The sequence below is a fragment of the Canis aureus genome, chromosome 36 (genome assembly GCF_053574225.1).
Source record: "Canis aureus isolate CA01 chromosome 36, VMU_Caureus_v.1.0, whole genome shotgun sequence".
In the NCBI taxonomy this organism is placed as follows: Eukaryota; Metazoa; Chordata; class Mammalia; order Carnivora; family Canidae; genus Canis; species Canis aureus.
The window spans coordinates 10183967-10198139 of NC_135646.1; the positions used below are offsets into that span (position 1 = coordinate 10183967).

Sequence of the window (14173 nt, forward strand, 5' to 3'; positions counted from 1 at the left end):
TTCCTCTCATGCATAGTTGGAAACTGAGTGAGCCATTTTAGAAGTCCAGACCACCCTCTTCTATCTTGTCCACTGGTCAGGTATTTCCTCATCTATAGACTGAAAGGAGAAAGATAAAAAGAAGTGGCCAAGTTAAAGGCAACAACAATGGCAGTGTTTGGAAAGAGACAGAAATTGTTCAGAGAACAGTGCAAGTTGGAAGCAGTAGTTGGAGATGGGGTAGGTAGAAGAGGAATTCTACTGTGGAAGACCATCATGACAATTCCAGCAGTGAACTTCAAATGCACATCTAATACCTACATCAGGCAATGGAGGCTTGCTGTGGAAATTCCACTGTCCAAATATTCAGTGGGGTGTATAGCAATTTCCAAGACAGCCTTGTCAAATGAAAGCATTTAGACATTGCAAGTATAAATGCTGCATTTCCATAACTAAAAGCAACAGAGAAGCTTTATCTAAAGTGTTTTATAATTCCTGATTGATTATAATATTTCTTAGCATTCCACAGTTATCCACACCAGTAGAAATGGTGCAGGAAGAAAAAGGAAAGGAAAGGAAGGAAAAGGAAAAGAAAAAGGGAAAGGGAAAGAAGGAAGGAAGGAAGAAAGGAAGGCAGGAAAGAAGGGATAGAGGGAGTGATCTAAGAGGAAAAAATGAAAAAACCTTCCTCTTAGACATATACCTGCAATGCTTAATTCTTTGAAGAAGATGGGATACAGAGTTTGGATTGTCCTTTTTTAAAAGATAACCATTTTGTTGTTTATTGTTCCTCCAATGGGAGAGTAGGGCTGGTAGTACAATCAGCATATTGTATTCTGGGTACAGTTTGGGGGAATGTTGGAATAGAGAATTGTGACTCAAAGGATTCATCAAAGTCAGAGGGCTCAGTGTAAACTGATATCCAGGAACGAGACACAGTGCCATGCAAATCACAGAATCAGGCAAAATGAGAGTAATAGATCAAATAGTAAGTAATAGTTAAAAATCCAAGATACATATGTCAATTCTTAAAGAATCAGATTTCAATTATTATAATGAAATATTTAGTATATGTCATGAATGAATTCTTCAGTTCAATATCCATGCTTCCTTTATACCCTACTTTTCCCCCCAGTTCTGTCATTTTTTCTGTTTTGGTAATTATTGTAACTATCATGATAAATTAAGAATACTTTTTTCATACAATTGTTTTAAGAATTTAGAGGAGCTTAACATGTATGAAACACAATGCTCAGCATATTGTAAATATACAGTAAAAGATCACAATTTCTAACTAATTAATTGCATTTTACTCATTGAACATACCTACATCAGAGAACCATTTTGTGCCACGCACAACACTAAGCTTACGAGAAGATATAAAAATACACATACTTATTCTATGCTACAGAAATATTACCATTGCAAATGTCTGGTTTTTCTTCATCTAGATTTTTTTTTATGTTAATAATAAATTGACCTAAGTTCTGATGCATCTTCCTCCAACCTCACACACCATGACTTTGAGTACTTACATATTTTGTTTTTCTTATCAATAATTTTATAAATTAATTGAGCACAAGGAGGAGCTTCTAAAGCTTTAGTAACATCTGCAGGAGAAAAAAATAATTTATGTTTTATAAATATATTAGAGAGAATTCAATAACAACAGTTGCTTGATGACAAAATAAAGCAGGAGAAAGGGAACTTAAGGAACGATAACAACAACTAAGGTGACAATTATGAAGCCTCTAATTTTCCCTACTTTAAGCAAAAATCTATAGAAACTGACATGCTGCCAATATTCCCTAATATTTCTCTTGTATTTACAAAATATTATTTTTAAATTCTCTAATAACTCCAATACCCAGAAAAAGTTTACTTATGTAAATCTACTCATTCATTACCATTTTTCATATTTATACACTTTAAACAGTCATTGCCTTGCAATAATTTTTTGTTTTTACATGGAAACATTTTAAATATTAAAACAGATAGAACATAAAATATTCATATGACTGAACTTAGCAACAAGAGAACATTAAGTAGGGGCCATTGTTCCCATATGAGAATTATTGTTAGATGATCAAGAATTCTTAATAAGCATATCAGAATGTCCAATGGCTACTGGATTGTATACTCGAATTTAGGAGGAAGTAAATATTTTCTAAGAAACTTAAGTCATGAAAAAATCCTTTCAATAAGATTATTCACAATTTTGGCTTCTGAGAGTAAAAAGTAATCTGGAAACTATTTCTGAAAATCCCTTTCTATATAGTTTTATGACTGTGAAGGCCATTGAGCCCACCACCACCCAAAGCAGTCTCAAACATTAATTTTCATCCTGACAAGTAGTGAACTATTGTTTCTTTTTACATTTATTGTCATTTTAACTTATTATATTGCAAAGTGTCTTTTATCATTTTCTTCTTTTTTATATTTGTGTCAATTTGTGAGAGCTATTTGTAATTATTGATATTAGGTTTTAGTCTATAAATCCTTTATAAATATTTGTCCACGTTTATTATCTTCTTATTGACTTTATAATACATTTTAAAATGAAAAACTTTTGATTTTACTGCAGTTAATTATGGTTATATTTTATTTTATGTCTTCTGGATTTATAGTCTTGATTAAAAATATTTTACCAAATCTTAGGTATTATAAACTCTCTCTCCTAAATACTAAAAACTCTTAATTTCTTATTTTTTATTTTCCATATCGGCCTTTAATTCATCTGTGGTTTATTTTTGCATAGGAGATACAATAGATTCCTATCCATTAGATAGTCAATAACCAGAAAAATTTAAAACTATTTATCCTTTCCCACTGACTATATCATTTTATATATTAAATTCTCATTTATACTGAGATTTATTTATGAAATATTTATTCTATTCTTGTAATTTGTTTCTATACCAGTGCTATATGATCTGTGTTTAGTGGTTTTTTTCTTTCTTTTTTTTTTTTTTAACTAGTGGTTTTTTTCAAATATAGCATTTGGATATCTGGAAAATCAAGACCCCTTTCCTACACCTCTTTTTCCTTAGCTAATTTGGGGCAATAAACATTAAGATTATTTATACTTGCCCTTTCCCTCCCACTCAAAAAAAAATATGTTGGAATTCTAACAAGAGCTGCATTGAATATGTATGTTAATTTTAGAAGTATAGACTTCCTAATAATGTCTTCCTTTCCAAGGACATTAGTAGGATTTTCCATTTGCTCAATTTTGTTTTCTGTCCTTCAATAAGATTTCATATTTTTATATCATGAACTATCCCAAAGGTATATAAAGTAAATTATTTACTATGTACATTTTACAGAAACTAAATGATTCTTTCACTGAAGAAAATATTTTATATAAAACAATACCCAGTTATGAGGAGTGCCTTGATTTAAACCACTTCATTTTGTCTTACAAAGCATTATCTATGATTTCATTTTATTTGATTTATTTAATAGTTATTGAATTTAATCAATGTTCTTATAAACTCTTTCAGATAAAATTCTATTTAATATTTTGTTCTGTTCTCATTTTCGATCAATATACCTGTATTGATTGCTTCCTCTTGATATATTGCACCATAAAATATTAAAAAAATAAGGAAACATGTTACATTCAAGTAAAGAATTTAATAGGTTAACACCCAAATTGATTCAGGTTTCATTATTGCATACTACCTTACTCCTACAGGCTCCTATTCATCTTCAATTCTTTCCTTCATCCTTTCTTTGCCTTCCTACTACTCAAATCTCAGTTGATCTAAAACCCTATTTGTGACTTCTTGGTCTTCAAAAGAAAGTAGAGTCAAAAATATAATATTCAATGCAACATATTTATTGATTTCATCCATGCACAACGATCAGCATGAGGAATTAGTGATAAGAGGGGAGTAGAGGTTCAAAAATAAATAGCACATGGTTCCTTATTCCAAGAAGTTTATAACCTAATAGATAATTCTACTTTGAAAAATTATTTAAGAAAGGATGATTGTTCCAGAAAGATATAACAGCATAAAATTAGAAAATGTTACCAAAATAATGAGGGGGAGAGAGACACACAACTTAGGTTAAGAATAAACAGACTAAAAGAAAAAAGTTCAAATAATGAAAAGAGACAAAGTGGATTCTATAATACCTGATGGCATGTGACCACGTGGAATACATATTGAAAATAAGTTTTAAAAATTTATGGGGTCATAGTTGACTTTCTATTTAAGGCTACAAACTGATCATATAATTTCAACGTGTAAAACCATAATCTTTCTTGCAAGTGGATCTCTAAGCGAAGTGCTCAAACCAGCAGCAGCAGCAGCAGCAGAACTTGGGAACTTGTTAGAAATGCAAACTCTAGAGACCAACACAGATTTACTGAATCAGAATCTCTGAGATGAAGGCTGTAATCTGTGTTTTAACAAGCTTTCCAGATGATTTTAATGGACGCTGAAGTTTAAGAACCATTGCCCTACCACATTTTCAACTAGTTTCCAATAGGTGTCTTCAATACATCTGGATGTAAGAATGCAAAAATTGGTGCCTGTAAACAGGTGTTTGGTACAGTGCTTTCCGGTTTTCTCTGACCAGTCATTAAGTATTTGATGAAGTCACCAGCATGTTCAGGATACCGGCTTAATAAATTTTGATCTTGAATACCCCAACTGCTACTTCCCAATCACAAAAATTTTTCCCAGGAGATAACTATGCCCATTGTTATTTTAATTACTATCCAAAAAGGGTCAGGTGACATTACCTACAAAGTGAGACAATGACATTAATTCTACCTCCAAAATGGTTATTGTTTACAGTAGCCTGGATAGTATCTGTCAGAGAGACAAATGGCAATGGGTAGTCTATAAACACATACACCCATGCACAGTGAATGCATTTCAAAAGCCTTGGATTACACTCCCTAAAGAGCTGGGAACCTTAGCAATACAAATAAAAGAACCAATGAAACCTAAACAACACTTTTTTTTTATTGAAAACATACACATAAGTGCATAGAGAATATTTGAATTGATTTCATCCATGCAAAATTTTCAGGAGTGTTAATTAAGTAAAATAATACAAACTTTAAGACTAAAAAACAATTTACATATATGTATTTATTATTATTTTCACTGATTTTTAAATAAAAATATAGGCATATAGGTCTCTTAATCAAACCATAAACTCTATCATCTGTGTTAGAGTTTAATCACCATCATCTGGCAGATAAAGGAGGCAATGGCAAATGAAGATATAGAAACAATTTTCGAACTGGCAGTTGATGCCTGTTGGTGTCATAATGCACAAGAAATTGAGGAAAAACCCAAGAGCAAGAAGATAATATTAGTCAAGACAGCATAGTAATAAATAGTGCAAGCTCTGAAGCAACCATTTACCAGCAGGGTGACACTGGAAAAGTTACTTAACCCTTTTGAGTCTCAATTACTCATCCATAAAACAGGATTATAAAATAATTTATATGGAGGTATAGCAAAGTTTCTGGAACATTATAAGAACTCAGTAAATCTTATATATTATTAACTATTTTTATAGACTAATCTAAGGCTGGTATACCTCCCGGGGCTTAGCAGATCTGCCAAATTCCAACTACCAGGTGCAATGATAAAGTTGAGCGAATTTCCTCTAAAGCACTCCCAGATGTCTCCCACTAGATTTCTGTAGCCCTAGAATTTCTCTTTCAACTTCTTGGGGAATTAGGCAAGCAAGAACGGGAAGCCTGAGGGCATTGATTCTCAAAGTGTGTTCCAGCTAAAGTAAATTTCACTAACATGAATCCTTTATTTCTATTTATATCTATTCTAAAATAGAAGATAATACTCCCCAATAGAGCTAAAACCCCAGTGAGGAAATATTCTAAGATGTGATTGGGGGAAGTGAGAGTTCCACAACTTCTCAAATAAACATCTCCAAATTTAGTGAAATTAAATAACAGTGAATTAGCAAATATACTGAGTTTAACCTGCATTTCATCACACTGAAAATATATGAAAACATTTGATTATCTAGTCACAAAATTAGAAATGTGAATTACAATGTTGCAGTTTATCAACTCATAGTCTTAAGTTCCTGAGACCACAGGAAGGATTCATTTTTCTTTCTGATAGTCATATTCTAAAAACAGAATTATTTCTAAATAATTTCATTTTGATATTAAATAAATGTGTGCATATAAACAGTATTTGTTATAAAAAGGACAAAATATACTTATAAAAGGAAAAAGGTATAGTATGACAATATCCAAAAATGGGAATAAGTGATTAATTTTGTGGAAATAGGTATATGTTGTTTCATTTATTTTAAAGTATATTTGCTCTCAAACTAATTCAACAGTATACCTATAGAGCTACTTAACTGGAACTTTATTAGGTTATTATTCACCCTGTCAGAAAATATTTAATAATTATAGAAAATTCAAAAAATAAATCAATTGCCCAAACCATTGTTAATTGAAACAGACAAGTCAAAAAAATAAATCAGCATTATGTCAAAATATATCAACACTGTTTTTGATTGATGAATTTTTCTTTTTGACATAGCCATCATTATTGTGTAGGAAATTTCCATTTGTAAATTTGAAAATATAACCTCTTCCCTTTCTCATTCATCTCTATCATCTTTTTAAAAGTACAACTTTTCTATTTACCTACTTTTTTCCATTTTCATATTTATCTTCATGGGCTAAGTTAAGCAGGAAAGAGTATGAGCACTCACTATTTAAAAGTTTCTAATAAGTTGTATAAACACCTAATTATTTCACATATAAAAGATACTGCAATTAAGCTGCCAAAAGTATTGAAAGCCAAAAACACCTGACTTAAAAGTTACCATCTAATGAGACATCCCTCCAAAGAAACTAGAGTATTTTCTGCTAAAGCTATGGAGTCATTACAACCGAAGCACAAAATGTAATCAATCTATATCTTATTTATAAGAAATGAAAGTTTTTGACTTGGAAGAAAAAAATCTCTCTCAATTGAATTTATTTCCACACCAAAAAACAGATTAAATCAAAAGTGGAACATTTTCCTATTTAGAGTTGACCTTTGCTCAGTGAATCACATATAAGATCCTCCTGATATATTTGAAATAAGGAGTTTTGAAAGGAAAAGTAGAGGGTATAGAAATAACACTGGTGATGGAACTAAAAGACAGAGCTTAATTCTTGCCAGGGTGAAAATATTATTTACAAAATAGTCAAGGAATATATGTTATAAATCAAACCTTGAGTTAATGAAATTTGGTATAAAGTTAAGAGAAAGCAAAGCAGAAAACATTAGAGAACATTTCAAAAGGCTAAGTATCATAAAACCCCAGCTATCTGGAACTCTTTGAATGATTTATTATTTTGGACGCTCAGACATTACAGGCATATAATGCTTTACCTCTGAAAGTTAAAAAACAAAATTGTGGCACATGACTGTTTCTAAAAGGTATTGTGCCTTTCTCTGAATCCTTAAAATTTTGCTGAAACTCTAAGTCAGCTTCCAGATGATGGAGAATCATTATTATGAACATCTGTTATTTCACTATCTGTAAATCAAAGACATAAGACTGACCTATTTATAATGTCTCTAGACTTTGTACTTTGTAGTCTTAAACTGGTTTTAGTATTGATGTGGTTTCCTCCTTTGAGGATAAACTACTCCTCTTCTACATGCTATCAGCATGTCTACAGAAAGTTTCATTCTAGAGTTTATTTTGTTGTTTGTTTTTTTATTTGTAGAGGACCTTGCATGTAAAATAATAATAAACATCTTTTGAAAGACCAATGAAACAAAGTGGCATTAAGTTAGGTGCTATTTATTTAGCAGGAGGCCCTCTTTACTTACCACTAAGTGAGAGGTAAAACTTCTATTTGGCTTAGGTAATATCATGAACCAGTAAATTCCAAATAGGTGTTGTTATTTTAGGAAAATACAATTAGCTTCAGAAAAGTAGTACATTTAGATTCAGACGCTTAATGTAGACTAATTTATATCATCAAAAAAAAAAACCCTCTTTAACTTAAAGGATAAATTATACCAGCATTTTAAAGGCACTTATAGACAGAAATAAAACAATAAAATAATTGTATTCAAATGATGTTTCAAGTTATACACTTATTAAGAAAGATTGAGAACAAATAAATAAATTGTTCCAGTAATTTTTTTTATGTATGTTTGATCTCATAATCTTAAAATCATAGTTTTAGGCATGGAAACTTCAAAGATGATCCTCTTATTTCCTTTCTTTCATAGATGTCAGCCTGATGCATTGATCAAAGTGTGAGTTAATGGTGGAGCAAAGAGAACTGGAGGCCAATAAGTTTATATCTAGGTTTTTGCTCTTTTTATTAATGTACATATTAATTAATGCTCAACAGAATAATTCTAATAATGTCAACCATCAATTCTCAATGAAGACCACCATAAATAAATAAATAAATAAATAAATAATAAATAAATACAAGCAGAAACAAAGCTGTTGACAAGCAAAGCCAAGTGTATTAAACTAACTTCAGCAATGGATATCTATCGTCTTGATAGTCTTAGTAATATTTCAAAGAAAGAGGATAGGGAAGAGTATTTACAGTTTTGGAGTCTTCTCTCAAATCATTTGAGGTAAGTCTTTCAAGAGGGGGAACTAGTAAAATAAAAAAATAAAAAAAAAAGAGGGGGAACTAGTTAGAATAGGACAAAGTTAGTACCTTAATAGTTTAGGATCAGAGATGAAAGCCTTTAAGTCTTAATGAACTAACTGATGTTCTAAGAAGTGACTTCTCTTCTCAGGTGAGCAAATTGGTATTCTGACAAGTTATTTGCCCAGATCAGAAAACTGCCAAGAAAAAATGCTTTGCAGGTATGTTTTAAAGCAAACAGCCAAGATGTTTATTGGCCTGGAGTCTGATTTAAAACCTCCTGGCTCAAAGTAATGTTGACACAGGTAGTCTCATATTACTTTCTGAGATTTGGTCTGAGCTCAGGAAAATTACTTTATCTGTTCATATCTCATTTTTATCATTAGCAAAATGAAGCCCAAGCTCTTACTGGGCGGTTAGAATATCTTGAACTCTGTCAACTATTGTCACAAAATTGAGGCCTTACAAGCGCTCCAAACAAAAATAAGGCTGTCTTTCTTGCTTATGCATTTGAGTCAACTGAAGTTCAGCTGATCCAGGCTAGACTCACTTGAGCTTGACTCCAAAGTTTGGGTGGAATCCAAGTATTTTCCAAATGTCTTTCATCCTCCTCGACAAGATGCTATGCAAAGCATGTTCTTCTCTTGGTAAAAAGAAAGAGCATAAGAGGACAAATTTAACCACTCAAGTACATTTCAGTCTCTGCACGCGTTTGTAGTGTAAACCCCGATGGTTGGGTTTTCCTTTTTTGTAATTTAAGTGCCTGACTCAAGTTTTGATTGCCAAGGCACCCACTTCAAAGATGGCTATCTCCAATAAACACTGCCAGCCACATGACCAGATAAAGACCCAGGCTGCCCACCTACTCCCCTAAGGCTCCTTTGTTTTAGAGCTCTTAGCTGGTTTCAATAACTATTTGACCACTGCTATATTATCTTTCTGTGCTTTAAATGCTCACTGTATTAAATTCACCAATGCAGAATGAGCCCCAAAACCCTGGATCCCAAAAACAGAATTCCAGGCCCACTCTCTTTCTCAGTCTCTGTCTCCCCACAACCTCGTGGTGTGGCACCAAGTGTGCCATGTAATTCCCAGGACTTGTCAACTTTTTTTGCCAAGTTTTCTGATGGCAATTGCTGAGGGTGCCTTGTAATCAAAAGAACCACAAAGGCCAGCTCAGACACAGCATTGATTATAATAGCCTGAGACTGGAACATAACAATGTCACATCTATTAAAATCCTCATTGAAAAAAATAAAATAAAATAAAATAAAATAAAATAAAATCCCCATTGACCAAAGAAAAACTCAAAAATCCAACCGAAAAATCTATCCAAACCAAAGTCAAAAAATTACCCACCATGAGGTCATATAAGGAACTGAAGAATTGGGACCCAATCAATCCACCAAATCTTTCAAACAAAATACCCTTAAATTTAGCCTTCAACCAGCCTCAGTCAGAAATGGTTTGGCAAATCAGAAAGTCTCTGTGCAGGTATAGAGAAGCACTCAAATATGATTAATATGGATAGTTTCTCCCCCACATCATTCTTTGTATCATTTCCACAAATCAGTTTGAGCCTGTTAGAATTAGAATCTGATGAAATTTTTGGCATTGGGCCAATCAAGGAGACTAAAAAATACTGAACTGATTTCACATGAGGTTGTTTCTATGTTAAATCACTTAAATATACCAATAAATCTATCAGCTTATAATGAATATGTAAGAGTCTTACAGAGTTTATATAAGTCTATGAGACAAAACAGCTTCAGCGCCCCTTGATTATTCAAGTAGCCCCCAAAGCGCTATCACTGTTCAAATTATATTCTTCCTTTTTTCCTTCTAAGCTCTAGTTGCTATTTCTAAAACTACAATGTCCTTTTGCTCCCATAAACATACATTACATTTTTGGTATAACTATAACAAAACTAATGATTACAGGGTGAATTATAAACTACAAAATAATTACTTAAAATTCACATTGAAGTTATTAACAAGTTAAGTCAAAATTATCCAGGCACAGTTATAGTCTGTTATTTTTAAAGAACATCCTGAAGTGGTTTTGGCCATAGTCCAAATATTAGCCCCAAAAGGATGAAGGTGTGAAATTACTGTGCCCACATTCTATCTGTGGCCAAGATGCAGTATTAATATAACTCATGACCTGGTGATTAGAGTGTTCTTTTGATTTTTTAATAACAACAGCAATTTATTCACTCTAAATAATAAATGATAAGAATAGATAGACAAGCAATATTGCTGAGATGCAATCTCATGTTAAGAAAATATTCTCAAGTTAGATTTTAATTCTAAAGTGTTAGCAGAAGCCATTAACTCTAGAAAACAATAAAATCAATATTCCCACGTTTTACCACCATCTTCAACACTTACAAAAATTACTCCTATTAAATGTAAAAACATAGAAGTATGGCGAATCCCTACTGCTTTAACTCTCTCCATATTAACTATTATTTTTAAACCTTATATGATTTTTCTATTAAATTATAGTAATACTGATAACTGGTTTAGTTATTTAAAACTATTCTGAGCACCTTTTTTTTTTAAGATTTTATTTATTTATTCATGAGAGACACAGATAAAGAGAGGCAGAAACACAGGCAAAGGGAGCTGCAGGCTCCATGCAGGGAGCCCAAGGTGGGACTCGAATCCAGGTCTCCAGGATCCCACGCTGGGCTGAAGGTGGCGCTAAACCACTAAGCCACCCAGGCTGCCTTTCTGAGTATCTTTTATATGTGGGTGATATGCTAAGCATCAAAAATAAAAAGTTAAAGAAAACTCAGCTTAGAAGTAATTGTTTTTACTGGAAAAATGAACAGCTATGCTTCTTTTATTCAACCATAGCATGAGCACACCTCATGAAATCAAGACCCTCTACCAGATACACAAACTATTCATGATTAAGTGTCTATGACTGCTGCCCTCTAGCAGTGAATTGAGAGAATAACAATGAGAAAACAGCAGAAAACAGATGTATACTGAAGTACAAACCAAATACCATGGGGAATTGAGGATGAACACATCAGGCTTCATGAAAGATCTACTTTTGAACTTGTCTTGAGGAATGTAAACCTATGGGAAAGGAAAGAAACCATTTCTGGTAAAGAAAATCATTTGGTTAAAACACTGAATTAATAGAGAACGTCAGTCCATTCAGTCAGCTGTCATAAAATACCACAGACTGGATGGTTTCTAAACAACAGAAACTTATTCTCACGTTCTGGAAGCTTGGAAGTCCAAGATCAAGGCTCCAGCATGGCTGCATTCTAATGAGGGCCCTTCTCCTGTTTCATAGTCAAATGCCTTCTCACTGTGTCTTCTCATGGTAGAAGGGCCTAGGGATCTCTCTGGAGGCTATTTCATAAAATACTAAGCCCATTCATGAGGGCTCAACCCCCATGATTTAAGAATTTCTCAAACACCTACCAGCTAATGAAATCACCTTTGAGTGTTAGGATTTCAACATATGAATGGGCGAGGTGGTGGGGGGGGACAAACTTTCAGATAATAGTAGAGAGAAAGAATTAAAAAGTAGTTATAATAACTACATTAAACACTCAAGACAGTTATTATACTTTCCGCTCCCATGGAAATTTCTGCTTGAGTAATAACCCCTTTTCTACCTCTCCCCTCATTGTTCCTCATACACTCCAAGTTAAGGGTTGTTTCTTTGGTGGTTTGGGGTTGTGTTGGGGAAGGTGTCCACCTATCTTATCATTTATTCAATTCAGCTACACTGACCTTCATCTGTTCTGTGGACAAAGCCATCTCGTTCTTGCCTAAGGTCTTTGTACTGCTATGGCCTCCTCCTGGAAGTTTACAGGCTTTAAAAAGGAAAAGTAAAAATTCTACATTGATTATTGCTGGAAAATAGTCCTTCCATTTCTTTTTTCCTTTCATTTTTTTTTTCAGAAAACATGAAATTTTTCATGTCTTCTTGCTTCCTGTGACACAATATCAATCTGCCTCTGTCTTCTCTCCTCCTCCATCCCCATCATCTTTCCCTATAACAGCAGCAAGAGTTAAAATGTGTTTGCTTTAAACTAATGAAGTTGATGTTTCAGTCTCTCACTTCCCAGGCCTTGGGAGAGACCTTGGGAATTATTTTAATTGAAGTAAATTTTTGTAAAATTTGCAAAGAATAAAATGCTTTAACAACTGTCAATGACCTATCCATCTGTTTCTACTCTAACATCCCTTTTACAATGTATCTGTCTTGTTTAAGATGTATTACAGTGGTCACTGGTATTTGAGGGATCCTACAAAGGGCAAGGTGAGTTGAGAATATATTTAGTTTGGGTGAAGTGGACTATGCTTATATGGGTCACAGTCATTTCTGTGTATAATTAAGTTATTGCTGGCTTCTCTGGTATACTGTGCTATGTCCCGCTGGTTACTTACTGAGGATTGCAACAATAAAGTGAAAAGACATGGTATTATTTCTATATGAATGTGTCCTATGGCACCAAGAATTGAAAGAATGTGTGGAGTGTAAGAAGAAAAAAGTTTGAAATGTATGGACCTAGGAGCAAGTCTGTGGAAAATCCTTCCAATAATCAAACCTGTAAAATTGTGAGCAAAAGATTCAGTTCTCATGGTTGACTAGTCAAAACAAAAATGTCCTCTCCTCAAGAATAAATTCAATAATACAATATTTGCTATTATTAATTATTATTAAATACTCTTTGTGTTTTATCTCTTCTTTGTGGCAATCATGTGAAATAGAATTCATCAGAATTCCTGTACTGGACACCAGCCTGTAGCAATACTGAAAGCAGAGAAATGCCTGTTTGAAAAGCATATATTTTATGCATTGCAATATGATCATGAGCATGATAAGTTGTGAGGCTGAAATAAACTTTTCTGAAATATCAATAAGAACAAACAAATGACAGAGAAAACCTAAATTACTATTCCCTTTATAAAAAATAATGTTAAAATTCATCATCTGAAGAGATTATCAAAGGATCAGTAGCCAAAAATTAGGCCAAAAGAAGTGTTATAAACAGCTAATCAATAAATATATTTTTCTTGGATTCTGTGCTGTTTTTAATATTTGTCAGCTTTTAAAACTTTGTGATTTATTATGATTTATTTTTTCTCATTCAAAATAGTTATGAACTTTCATGCTTTGCTTTTTCATAATTCTGTATTTCTTTTCTTAAGGAGATACTCCAAAATGATATAAGCTTAAAGCCCTACAAAAATTAAATCTGCCCCAAACATATTATAAGTATTTACATAAAGTTTTGGAGTCTTGAGTAAAGAACAGAAATAATACTGGAACTGTAAAGTATAGTACAGCAGCTCACAGAATTACAGGTAAAACACCTATGTAGTAGCTCTTTTTAAGATTTTATTTATTTATTCATGAGAGACAGAGAGGGAGAGAGAGGCAGAGACATAGGCAGAGGGAGAAGCAGACTCCATGCAGGGAGCCTGATGTGAGACTCTATCCGGGGACTCCAGAATCACGCCCTGAGCTGAAGGCAGATGCCCAACCACTGAGCTACCCAGGTGTCCCCTGATGTAGTAGTTCTTAATGAG

General features: G+C 33.0%; 1 long non-coding RNA gene across 1 annotated transcript; it reads left to right on the top strand.

The window, feature by feature from the left end:
• Positions 1 to 809: 809 nt before the first annotated feature.
• On the top strand, positions 810 to 13942 carry LOC144305929 (uncharacterized). The gene is made up of 3 exons (XR_013372958.1): positions 810 to 967; positions 8229 to 8591; positions 13793 to 13942. It is a non-coding gene; the product is annotated as an uncharacterized LOC144305929 (long non-coding RNA).
• Positions 13943 to 14173: the final 231 nt, after the last annotated feature.